The 14,723-nt window shown below is 29.5% G+C and overlaps 1 protein-coding gene across 1 annotated transcript in view; it reads left to right on the top strand.

Annotated features, from left to right (window-relative positions):
• The first annotated feature begins 1,520 nt into the window (after window positions 1-1,520).
• Window positions 1,521-14,723, top strand: part of LOC124530105 — a 102,818-nt gene continuing 89,615 nt past the window's right edge. Inside the window, exon 1 of the mRNA XM_047104105.1 lies at window positions 1,521-1,658. The gene's annotated coding sequence lies outside the window, so the exon portion shown is untranslated. The remainder of the gene's footprint in view (window positions 1,659-14,723) is intronic.

Raw genomic sequence — 14,723 nt, 5'->3', positions numbered from 1 at the left:
CATACTATCCTTATAAAAACACCCTATGTTCCAAATTTCAGATTTCTAGATACATTTACATACACACATTAGTCTGTGCGCAATCAGTTATTCATGGCAAATTGTTTATGTATAGATTATAGTATTAGCTTTCGTTTTCTTAGCAAGTATGCGAGTGCCGTGTTGACCCAGTAAGACGTAGAAGACGTAAATCTTAGTCGATGATTCCGAATTCAAACTTTTCAAATTCTTCCAACCCTCATTACGTGCTCCTTGATAAAGGCTAATATAGCGAGGAGACCTGCACGTAGTGAATAAGAATCTGCCACGTATATCCAACAAACCGGATCGGAGTAGCGTGGTGGAGTAAGCTCTAAAAGTTCACCTCTTCCCTTTTTGTCCAACGGGAAGTTACCAGACTGTTACTGTTTTGCTGTGCATGACTTTATTCGTTAGAATATAATCTTATAGACAGTAGTAATGATTCTTAATAAGACATAATATAACGCCTTTAGAAAACAATAATATTTTTATGTATCCGGTCGACCATTGACGGTTATTGTTATTAATTGGGTCCCTAGTTAGCAAACAATACGTAGGATTTTGAACAATAAGTTTCACCCTGGAACCTTGAATAAAAAGTTATACGATAAAAAAAATTATAACTCCACTCGAAATTCTTGGCGACATCGTTGTTACAGATAATAAAAAAATAAAGGAAAAAATAATGTTGTTTAATTTTTATAATCTATTAATTTGAAAATTGTATTCCATTTTTAAAAAATGGAATTACTATATTAAGAGAGCCATAATAAATTTGAAGAGAAGTAAAACTCGCGACCATAAACCGTTTCAACAGATTTGCTTTTCTAACGGGCGCCTAATAATAATCTAAGCTTTCAAGCATCGCTTTTAATATTGCTATGGTCTATGTCGGCTTCTGATATCTTGTTTAACGTACCTTATTTGCTCTAAAAATATAATTTGTTATTTTTTACCTATTTAATTTTTTATAAGCTCCAAAACTTGTCTATAACTCTAGATTCCATTTTTCTCGACTTCAAGTAATGTGCTTGATATGTTAATTATGTTTTATGTAAAAAATACTTGCGTGTTTCTCAAGGTTACTTAAAAACTGTATAAAGTAATTTTAAAGCCACATCAGATATAACATAGTGATGAAGGAAACTGCTTTAGTTTTGACTAGCGAGATCGTTATCATATTGTCTAATACGTCCAAATAAAAAATCAAACATATTTTTTATTTTAAACTTAAAATATATAAAAATAAATTACTTCTTACAAGTTTTAAATACAATTATGTGCATATATACATGTATAAAAAATAGTAATACCAAAGTAGGTGATGTACCTAAATATTCTTTATACTCTCGATTTTTTTATGTTCTTTGGATAATGCGCGGTTAGCGTAAATATATTCTGATAGAAAAATAGATGAACTAAGAAAATGTTCCTCTCGAACATATAATTAAACCCTTCAAACCCTTGCGTTGAACAGCGAAAGTGCTCGCACCCCCGTATAAACGTGCGCGAAGGCACTTGCGCGCCACTCGCGAATCGCACGTCGAGGTGCGCGCGCGCCATTGTGTCGCAGTGTAGTGTTGCCATTTGTGAATATATATTTTTTATATTTAATTTCGTGCAAATTCAACATCGAGGTGAGTCCTTAAATTTTATTTTATATATATATTTTTTATTTTCTATAAATTCTATTTCATTTAATTTAATATTTCGTTACGCAAATATTATTTCAGTTAAATATAATGAATATTCATTCATTATATATTTAAATTAATTAAAAAAAAACGTTATAAATAAAGTTCGACTTATAAAAAGATTATCGCAAAAAATATCCGATACTATTCTTAGTATTATAATTACTAAGAATATATTATTTATAAAGGACACATCTAACGTTGAAGTCTATTTTTATCAAAAACAAGTGAGCACCAGAAGTTGTTCTACGTCAAAAAAACTCACTCTTGCCATTTGCAACACAGATCACCGCTAAGATGGGCTGAAGTCTCAATTGGCTGAAGGAAATTTAAAAAAATCTACATATTTATTCATTGATAGTAATCGATTAATGAAGGTAATAAATACATTATTTAATTTTGAAGCGTTATTTGTTAGGTCGAGTAAATTAACTGGAATCAAATTCGGATTTACAAAAATGTATTAATATCCAAAAATAGGATTATAAATACAATTACATTTTATACGTAATTTCTCGTACTAAAAATAAAACAACATTATAAAAACGGTACACTTTTGTACATAGCTATACATAAAGCTTCAAACGCTGCAACTGTTTCGAAAATTAGATAATAATTCACTCAAAACTAATCATCGGTTTGTTGAATGTTCGAGCAATTATCGTAACAATAATGTGTGATAATATTTCTGAAGCTCGTTCCGTCTCATTACGGAGTTACAAAATCGCTACGCCAGAAGCAATACGTAACGGTGTCGATACTTAAAAGCCTTCGTCTAGGCTAATCAAAATCCCGTCAACATCAGCTCCTATTATCCCAAAAATATTACAATCGATTATCTTTGCTTTCTTAATGAAAATATGATTTGAAATCGATTATTCTACATTCACGTTACCGTTTTGATGATAATCGATTAAGAAATCGCTTTACGCACGTTTCCGTGAAAGTGTCAGTTGTTGGGTGCGCGTATAGAAAGTGATAATTTGGTCTTGCCGATTATTTATTTGTTTGTAAGTAATTCCATCGTATTGTCAGTCGAAATGTAATTTAATCGATTTTGTCACACAATTCTGTATTTAGAATAGCGATGTGATTGCGACCGCTGTTGCTGTCGGATAATAATTACGGAATTTGCATGCTTATCGATCTAGGAAGATGAATTGCTAGAACTCACTGGGGTTAGTATCAATCAGTGGGTGAGTATATATAATGAGATGGTAGAATAGATTAGTGCTGATCTCTGGCTAATGTAATGATTCACAAATATTCTAATTTACTTTATCACCAAAAATCTAACAGTATCATTACGTAGTATATAACAAAGTCGCTTAACGCTGTCTATCATTATGTATGCATAGATCTTTAAAATAACGCAACGGATTTTGATGCGGTTTTTTTATAGATAGTATATAGTACAAAGTCAATATAAATATATATTAAAAAGATACATTTTTTCATTATTCATATTTATTTTAGCGTAGAGCTAATTCTTGCAAACTTTCATGCAGTATATATATTACAAAGAATTGCATTGAACTGACATAACTTGGTAATCAAATGTTGGAAAAAATTAACTGAGCATTACTGTCTTTCCTGCGGATTATTTTCGGTAGAATTTACATTCCGCAAAGGAGGTAACTTTTTTTATGAGGTTCTGTAAAATGGCGATTCAATGATAAACGAAGAAATAAAGTATATATTGATTTGATTATAGCATAGAATATATTTATAATGACTTCATTATTAAAGTCTAAAAATGAAAGTGAACCATAATTCTACGACAGTGAATTTTTAATAAAATCTTAATGCTGCTTCCACACTTGATGCGCATTTAATAAGTGAATCCTAGATGTATGCAATTATATCAACCCACCCACACGACATTATAATTGACCAAGGTGTCATAAATAGACAGCAAAGATAAGGTTTAAGTTGTAACCGATGTGCTGTTAGAAGGTTAAATATTACACTACATTCGCAATTACTATTTCATTAGATATTGATCTATTTCATTAGGGATGTGGACTGACGGACGACGTTATTCGCTTTGAACAAATGAAGGTAGCTAATTCTAAATCTGTATTTATCTCCCTCGTAATTATATACGTGGGATTCAGGCGATTGATTAATATGTAAGAAGTACAGTTGATACCATACTCGATTAATATAATATGGTAGATTTTACCAAGTTCGTTTAAATTTCGAATGCTTTCCATATAGAAATTTTTATTTATACATTTGTTTTTTTTTAACGTAGTTATGATTGGATTTGTTTGTGGCCTGGTTTCGAAAAAAAAAAACAAAAAAAAGTTACCTTGCACATATATACATTAAATAAATGTCATACGTTTCCGTATTTTTTATAAAACGTTAATATAAGTTAATGATTATTTTCTCTTAATTAAGAACTATTTTTTTTATTAAATATTTTATTCGTTATAATTTGAATTTTTTTTTTATTATAAAGTTCTAAAATTTTATATTGATTTATTTTATACACATTGTAGAGCTGATTGTACTTACATTGATCAGAATGCTATAAATTAAGTGCGTGGATTCATTCAAATCACTGCGGAAGCACTTTCCTTACGTTTTCTTTTACATAATATATTATCTATAAAGGTATTAAATACAATTTCGATACAATTATTTCAATAACAAAATAGTTAGGTTTGTAGAAGTAGTATATATAATTTATATTTTAAAATAAATTCACCTCCTTAGCTTAAAAAATATTACTTCTTAAAAGCTGAAAAAGATATTGCATTTTATATTTGTTTCTCAGAAAAGTACTGTCTGTTTGTTGAGTAACGGTTTGAGAGCTCAAATATTTTTTATTAACATAATAATTGTATTACTCTTTCTTGTTTAATGATAAATGAATACTTTATTCAAATACTTTATAACTGTACGAAAAAAAAATTTGGAAGTCGGATAAAATCTATTTAAACTATAAAATAAACATATTTTAGTGATGGCAACACTTAAAAAATATACATGTCAACGGACCAAATTGAATATTTTCGAATTATATTTGAGACTGAACAATTGAAGTCACAATTTAAATAATCAACATTTAAATTGTACAGTATTAACAATTATATTAATTGCATGTAGCCGCGACACATCATTTCAACACGAAGTGGTACTAATATCTGTCTCACATATAAGGCTCGACTTACAGCACGAAGCGTCTAATGGACCCTGAGTAGCCTTAAACAGCGCCCATTACATTTAGACCAGAACTCTCTTAGATACCACATACACGGGATGGTTTTTCATAGCGATCAGAACCGCCTGTCACAGCATAGCATAACTATTCGTATTTTTTTTTTAAAATATAATATCGAGCAAAGGCTACCCTTTTCTATTCATGAAAATTGTAGATTTTTATTTTTGTAAAAAAATATTTTTTGTTTTAATAATTAATTTCTTTGTCATTAGGAAGCTGATAATATAGTTTGGTCATACTTCATATTGTTAGGAAATCAAAATTCAGACAAATAAGAGTTTTATTTTTAATAAATCAATGCCTCCATCGTTATGGTTCAGATACAATTGTTTACCGATGTGTGACTTTATAGTATAATATATAAAAAAACGTTGTGATTGGGAAATTAAAAAAAAAACAAATAATGTAAAACTAAAAAAATACTGGTTATAAAGAAAAGAGTAAAAAAATACTCGCGAGTATCATATGAAACTAACTTAACTAAGTTTAAGTTTGGAATCGGATCGTGTATTTGGTCTTTAACCGATTCCTAACGTGCGAATGATTGCCAGTATCTTTAGTTAAATCTAATATATATTCTCTGTTTAGGGATACTTTTGAATGGGACAGATCAGATATAAATTGGCAACGAACGTATGGTTCAAGTGAATTCGTTTAATCCATGCACGATGTACTGTTTTAATGAGATTTATTTAAAAAGCTAAAATTTTGGTGACGGATGTCATAAAATAAGCATCAAGTGTTAAAAATTTTTCATTCTACAACTTTTTATTATAAGAAATATTTTCATTAAAGTAAAAAAAATAGTTATTTATTATTTTAAAACAAACATAAATAAAACACTTCAGAAATGAGCTTTTAACTTAATTCGGCATGTGTAATGTATCATATAAATTTTATTGAGTGCTTCTATGTTTTGATTACCATATTACAGAGATAATTAACCAAAATTGCTTACGATTACAGATAACATAATTATCTAAGATACATTCATCGTATACATTACATTAATTAGAAGTTTCACAAAACAGTATTTTGTATAATTTACATATTTATACTGAGTGCTAAATGGTAGTTGAATTATTTACTCGTAAGATGTAATTTTTCAACTAAAGTAAGCTTTGTTGTATTATTCTCTATATTGTATACGTAACTTTTTTACATTTTATACAATTTTATATTTTGTTGCACTTAGTTTACAATATAATTTATGCACAAAATTATCACTGAACGTCTTATTTTTTTTAATCATGTTATATCTTCGGTCACTTGCCAAATGTCCTATTGTATAAATATAAGCCATAAGGAAATAAAATCTTTAGTTCATATCTCGTTCATACTTGAGATCAATTTACTACTTACCATATTTATTATCACGACACCAAACTTGTAGGAGTACTAATCTTCAAATAAAAACTTTTGGTAGGACTTCGTGCAAGGCCATCTGGGTAGGTATCACTCACTTGTCACATATTCTATCACCAAGCAGCAATTGTGAAGTGAGTTGATCCACAAGTTGACAATTTCCAAGACTGGTGGCCAAATTTCCAAAGCCAATGTCTGTGGACATCGGTAACCAACATGTGCCCCGGAGGTTTCATTTGTCCGCCTCCCTATAACATTAATATTATAATATAAGATTTTTTGCCAAGAAACTCTCCATGGTTGGTATTATTTTGCGCCTGAAATCTCTAGTTCCAAGAGTGAACTAATAAAGAGTGCATGGGTTTTTACAAACGAACAAAGACACATAAATCCTTGGTTAATAATTGCCAACATGACTGAAAACGGTCAGGGGCATAATTATACTTTTATTAATGTCGACATAACTTTGGAGATAAGTTTATTTCAAAGATCCATGTCAACAAAGAAGCTCGTATGTATATTTCTTCATAAATTACTAAATGCACCGTTTTGTCTCCAATGTTTTATCTCGGAGTCAGTATATTCTAATCTAATTAGCATTCTTGAGCTCTCGGGTAATATTTAGTGCGGAACGATTGTACGGACGACGATGTTGAAGAATTTTGACCTCTAAGCCATGGTAATAAGACAGTGGTAGCTTAAAATATGTGCTTACTGTTTGAAAGTTGTCTGTTGTTCCATCGCGACGGCGACGTGACTGAATCTTTGATATATCCAATCCTGTTTAAACTGTACAAGTGCATAGAGGTCTAATTTAGTTTGATACCAAAATGTTTGATGACTTCTAAGAACTATTTATGACTGAGCAATCTTTGCTAGTCAAGTATTTAACAAGGCAGTTGATGCCTGAGGCAGGGGTTCAAATGCAGGTTGGATGAGTATATATTTAAGACAACATTATTAGTATATATTTATTGATTTTTTCATCATCATGATTCGTCATGACAATTTTAGTACCAGACCCAACTAAGGTTAGAAGTTTTTCTGCTACCAGACCTCAGAAAGCTTATTTTCATTGGTAAATTAGAGTGAACGATTACCTGGTTTCCTATACTCACGTCTCCTGCGCAGTTGACAACTCCTTGAGATAGAGATACTTCGCTTATAATTTAATTAATTGGTTTAATTTTTTCTAGACATAAAAAATATTTTAGGATTGTGTAAACTTATAAAAATCGAGATTTGAAATATTCCAGAACATTTCTTACTAAGATTAAACTACATAGTTATTATACATATCAATATTCACAACTTACTTAAAACTCTCTTTCTTTCGAAAAAATGTAAAATTATTAGTAGTCATTAATTTAGTCGTAACATGACTACTATTAATGAAAAAAATATTATAGTAACAAGTTCAAATAATAATATGTCAGGCTCAAAATAACATAATATAGGCATATTCATTAAAATAAAAATTGTTTCTAAAACAATATAACTTATCGATTTCTACAGATTTTGCATGACAAACGTTAATGTATGTTCGCCGTATTGTGCCAAAAAACGAATTATAAGTCACACATAGTGATTTACAAAATAAATGCCAGCTATTTCGTAAATCACATTTCACCAACATAATCGTTTTTGAAGTAATAACTATGTAAGTTTAGCTAATCGAATGAAAGTCTCAGTGTAATCGACTAAAAATATAATTCATAAAAATAAATAATGATTCGCCGAAATTTTACGTCGGCATTTTCTCATTACGTAACAAAACATCTGTGAATTATTCGTTGCCATCGATATTCTCAAATCGATTTAACAAAAACGATAATAGTTACACGTTCTGTGATTTACATTGTAGCCTACCGGACTCAACACTTTCGCTGAAAAAGCATTATCTTATAATGTTCGTCAATTTTAAGTCGCTGTTATGACATTTGACCGACAATCTTACGCGTTAATTCACTTTTTCATTCAGTCGAGAAATTTCGTTTTTTTGTTGTGATTCGGACATGCGGATGTTCGAAATTACGGAACGTATAATCATAATGATATAAGCATGTCTATTTATGTCGTATTATTTTGATGTCTTGCTTTAAAATGACTTTTGAAATAATTGGCTGATGAATTTCTAAACTGCGTGCATGATAAACGCAACCTGGGAAACTGCTAGACAATATAATTTTTTTTGGTAATACTATCCGTCTACAGAAATTTAAATATGAACTTCTCTTTAAATACTTTCTAACAACTCTTGTCATTCGTCTATTTGTTTTATATTTTGGTGAAAACTACAAATTACGAATGCTATCAGCCAAATTCTAGGCGGCATTTTATGAAATATCCCATTCATTGGAGACGTGTTTACTTCATTGATATTTATATTCATTATATTCATATTTACTTTATATTTATATTTTACTATATATTTATATTTACTTCATATATATTGATATTTCTAAATTTAGACAGAATTTAATGCTTAATGTTTGCCCCGAAACTATAAACTATCAAAAAACGAAAGTACCATTACCATTTGAATCGAATGAGTAGTTTTTGCGGGAATCTGAATCATCAAATTTATTTCGACAAGAAAAGTATTAAAGAAAATTGTACTAAAAATATAATATTACTATTAGGCCCAATTCAGGCGACGACGGAGAAAGTAGTATCGAATTCTGCATTGCGAATTAGTTTGTATAATTATCTAATTATATTGGCGAAAAATTAATCTCCTTAAAGTGGCTCTCTCCCACCCGGAGCACTATCTTTTGTGTTTTCTAATGACAATTGTGAAATAAATTGACCAAGACGTCTGAACTACTTTCAAATTTAATTCAAATCCATTTGACCTTTTTAATGTAATTACGTTCCGTTTTTTGCATCGGACAACAATGTGTGATTTTCTATTTTTTTTTTCAACCATGCAATATTATTCAAAAATCGATTTTTGGCATTTGTATAAAATATTTTTTTTGATCTCATTGAATGAATGCTTATTTTTTTTTTAATTGTTTAAATATTTGCTGTAGATTGTAAGAATGATACGAGCTTGAATGTGTGATGCAATTCAGTGTACGATTAATTTGAAAAGAGAAAAAAAGTTGAACTGGTATAAATTTACAATAAATCTAGATGGTGTTACTTGATACAGCGTAAGTAACGGGCAAAGAGCGTTAAGCGAATTGCGCGTCTAATTACACAATTATAGTTTATCTGTGACATCAGATAAGAGACACGATAAGTAATTGTATTTCAAATTTATTTTTTAATAAACAAAGTGTCTCCCATCTTAGTCTATTTTCTGTTTAAATATAAAAGTAAATTGAATGATGTTCTTTTTTTGAAAATCGTTATTTTTGTCTTTTAATAATCAGGCAAAGGCGCATTTTTTTAATGAACAGTTAATTTGTGAGAAACGGTAATTACGATCAGTCGTATACCAAATGTGCTGTGTGTTTTGGGTTGTGTGTTTGGCGTTGCTGGAAATTTATAAAAATTGGAATCGGTGGTTTATTTGCTTAAGGAATGGTTCATATATTTAACAGCGCCAATATTGGCGAAGGTTCTGTATCAAACAGCTTTATCACTTTCTTATTTATTAAAGTACGTGTATTATTATTTTTTCTGCTTGATAATATACACACACAAACTGCATACACTCGAAACAAACGAAAAATATATATTTTTAAATCAGACCAGTTATTATCGTGTTCAAACAAACAAACCAGCTCATTTTAACAGATTACACAGACAACACAGAATCATCAAGATACTTGACGACACAAAAATGATGTCTTATAAAAATAATAAGCAAGTTAATTAACACTTTCTGGGACAGCACTAAAGACGCCATAACAATTACTTAGCTACTGTGTGTAGCTAAGTAACTCTGAATGCTCATGGTTCAACCCACGATCTTAGGGTAAGATTCACGTGCTCTAGTTTATTTATAAACGTAAATGTGTGTATGCGCCTTTTATTGCACTAAAATAGTTTCTACAAGTAAACCGAAGCAGCGTTCTAGAGCTAGTAATCGGTAATCACATAATTATGTAATGACATGGTGAAGTATAGTAGTTTATTACCAATTTCCATGGTGATCGAATCGGTAACATACCATAACGATATATAAGTTGATTTCTGCACTATTACCCACTCATAAACTTAGTTACCGGTCAGTATTTTTTTAATCATCTGTCATTATTTTTTTTTTAAATTCTCACGCTAGACCTTGTTAAAGATCCCGATGAAGGTTTTATATTTTTAAAAGAAATCTTTATTTTTAACCGACTTCAAAAAAAGGAGGAGGTTCTCAATTCGTCGGGGCCTTTTTTTTTATTTTTTTTATTTTTTATGTATGTTACCGAATTACTCGAAGATGGCTGGGCCGATTTTGACAATTCTTTTTTTTTAAATTCCTTTTTAGTTCGCAAACAAAATATGCAACAAAATTTAATAAATATTAATATTAAATATAGTTTTTTATTCATTGCAACTGGAAATTCTCTGTACTAATATTGTTCTTTAGGGTCTTTCTGTAGGGTGCGTTCTCCGGAATTAATGATCCGAATCTAAAAATGTTTTCACTAGTCGAAAGCTACATTATTCAGAAACAAAATAGGGTATAAATTTTATCAATATCCTATCATTTTAGCGAAAAAAAAAAATTGCAACCGTGCAAGGCCGTAGCTATTATTAGATCATTCTAATTATATTGCATCCGATCTTCATCAAATACTAATTTTATTTTTTGAGAGATTGAGTGCATTAAAATTAGTATAATTATTATTTGTATATATATATTTTAATGGTAGAAGGAGTAGATATATTGCTTTACCTATTTCATGCATTTAATAACTGACTATTAATATGTATAAATATTTATTAATTACCTTTCCCTCTTCAATTTTATTTCCAAGTTCCAAAAACAACTTGGACGAGTGAAATGTCATTAACTTTAAAACGCAAATGCTTAGCTTTCCTTTCAACAATCGGTCACAGGATGTACTTAAAACTAATATAATAAAAATAACCTGAAAAGAAAATGTAATATACAATGCAATGAAACACATACACACACATAAAAATATAAATATTATACACACACATTGACAATAATTATACAGACCACTTAAAGTTCCCTTTGAGAGAATCTTGAGAACAACAGATGATATCGTCTTAAGACGGCTTCATCAAACGCGTTATTGCATAATACTGACTGAGTTTTCAATTAAGTCTATTCAGCGACTATCATTACAACGTCAATATTATAAAGATGATGTGTACGCGTTTACGAAAACCAGTTTATTTAATCGGAATTAAATTGCAACTTCTATCACACGCTACTGATCTAGATGACGTTAATATTATAGGTATTCCTATAACAGAGCTTATTCGCGAATCCTATAAATATTAATGCGTTGTCTAAAGAAGCTGACCGTGTGAACTGAAAATTAAAATATCCGTAACGCGCGCGTGATGTGCCTTGTTAAATGTGTAACTGTCTACGCCTACCTACCTAAAGATGCAGCCGTATTATGCGCGTTCGATAAGTCGGTCTATTTTATAGTACACTACAAAACATTTCAATTAATATTAACTTTTTTTATATGTTTGTGAACTATTAAATAATGATAGCAACTATTTAACAAGATTTAACTTCAAGTAACAAGGATAAGCGTACTTTCTATTACACCTAATTATGACTGTTCTTCTGTAAATAAACTTAAGCAGATATATATTCCATTGATCTGACCTAAGATTTCAACTTAAGATTGTAGAAGAATTTAAGATTAATCTAGAGTTTCATTGTCAACTAATTAAGGACCTACGAAGTATTTTAATATTGCGATATTTTTAAATGAACAAAATTGTTTCATTGGTTTCATCCAAATATATATACCTATATTCTTAGATTAACATTGTCTATATTTAAATATTAAATCTATCTGAATCTGCAGCTTTACTTGCGCGAAATTTTTGAAACTTTACACCCAATTATACCCCCTCGAGGGGTGTATTAAAAAGAAGCTTACGTCCTTACTTGTGTCTCAAACTATATTACAAAATTTCATCTAACCGGTTAGCGGTTTAAGTGTTAAGAGGTAAGAGATAGCTACATTCACATTTATAGTATAAATTAATATGCATGTGTCAATGAATAAATAATTCGATACAATTTTAATAGATCAAATAAAGAAATTATTTTGACAGCTCAATAATCATCTGATTAGAGGTTTCCGCTTTTTATTTGAGCGTAATTTAATTAATGTTGGCACTTGGCACAAGTTGTTTACATGTCCGCGTGGGAGGGAAAACGGGGCGTGTTTTATCACTTATTTATGCAAAACAATTCATAAATTTGCATAATTTTGACAACTATACTATTAATTAAATTTATTAAACTAATATTATCACGACGTTTACTAGAGATATGTTATGGATTTAAATAAATTAGTTATTATTGATTAAATACGTGTTATTTTATTTCTGAACGATATCATTACTTTTAATATACTTAAGTTGACAGCTTTAAATATTGATTTTGTAACTTGATGTAATGATTAACGTCGCTTAAATGTGTTGCTATTTTTAATCTATTAAAATAATCTGCGTAATTTAATTGCAATAAAATATTGATTTAACTATTTTGATTTGTGAAGTCGAAGGGACCCAGTTTATAGAACACGTGAATCTTAAAGAAATATATTGGGTTCAAGCCCTGGCACATTTTTTCATGTGCTTAATTTGTGCTTTTCGATAAAGGTGAAGGCGTTTGTTGTCATTGTTGTTGTTGTTGTTGGCCATCTAAATTTAAATGATAAATTAAAAACAAAACAAAAACACTTACACGAAAGTACAGATGTATATTTTGAAAGCAGTCAAAATAAACAAGCTCTTAAAATATTAACGACCCATTATGAAAGTTGTAAGCCTCATTGTGTTACTTATTATCAACTTGTCAGCTGCGGACAGTTATGTAACTATCAATGTTTAGAGGTCGCATAGCATAGAGTTCAACTAACAGTAGCTGATCACATCTTAATATTGATGGTTAATAATTACAAGCACTTTTTTTAATGATCATTTTGAATATCATAGCAAAAGTTTTAATTAATTCTGATTCGATACTTTTAACGGTTTTTAGGGAATTTAAGATGGTCATTTATTGTTTTATTATTAAAAAGTCAATACCTAATATTGTAATACCTTGGCCTGCTCAAGGAATCTACGAAGTATAAAAAAAAAAAAACAAAAGAAAGTAGATACTGTACCCTTAACCAAATAGTTCTCATTAATTCCAATTCACCCAAAAACCAATTAATATACTATGCACGTCAAGTGATTGATACGAATTTGTACCAGTTAAGATTACTTCGTAACGGAGATTTGAGAATGGTCAATTGATTCAGCCTCGTCCCAATTTATGTACTAGATTTTTTCATTTGAATCCATAATAAGGTTATATAATAGTGTCATATAAGTGAAAATTAAAGTTATTTATTTATTTCTGAGACGTCACAACTCTTATCAATATTTATGTAAAAAAGTGTTACTTACCATCAAGTTACATAAAAAAAATTTTTAGCGAGATATGGAATTATTTGAATTTCGAACGCAATACACAGATTGACAAAAAAAAATAGTATTCGAACAATATTTTGTAAATATAATTTAATTTATGAATAAATCCTGTTTGGACAAGTTGTTTGCTGCATGATAATTTCTTTGATAGTAATAATTGTATTTATACATACTCAATAAATCGGTATGATTTAAGTTCTTCTTAAAAATAAAAAACGGTAACTAAAAAAATACACGAGTTCAATACTCGCAGTGACATAGAATATGGGCTTATTTGTAAGTAATTTGTCTATTTACAAAGGTAATTTATACAATAAGCGCTTCAAACATCGCTTATTTTCATGATCTTCAAATGCAATTAATCTATCGTGATGTCGTGTGACATAAAATGGCAAGCGATGATTCGTTTAGTAAGCAGCCACAGAAAATATGTCGATTACAACGAAACAACGGCATTCTCGAACGTTTGAACCGAATTCTCGAAGTAGGTGTCTAGGTCACATGTGGAACGCTTAATTTTAATTTTCATTCAATTACCGATCTATTTGAGTGTATTCATTTTATAAAAATCAATTTATGATGATCCATTTACTTACTTTACGACTTTTTGGAGTTATCATAATCAATACTTAAACTTTTCTTGACATTTTTTGTATTAGGCACATATCGATTTATAAAATAAAAAAAACATTCAAATTTGGAACAACCGAATACTGTTTTCGATCATAGAAAATAAAAAAATATATATATTCAAATTTGGAACGATCGAAGACTGTTCTTGATAATTGAAAATAAAAAAAATTATCGATGTTATCTTATCA

This window comes from Vanessa cardui, chromosome 5, assembly GCF_905220365.1.
Source record: "Vanessa cardui chromosome 5, ilVanCard2.1, whole genome shotgun sequence".
Taxonomy (NCBI): Eukaryota; Metazoa; Arthropoda; class Insecta; order Lepidoptera; family Nymphalidae; genus Vanessa; species Vanessa cardui.
The sequence above is the reverse complement of the archived record's forward strand: the minus strand, read 5'-3'. Positions and strand labels throughout refer to the sequence as shown.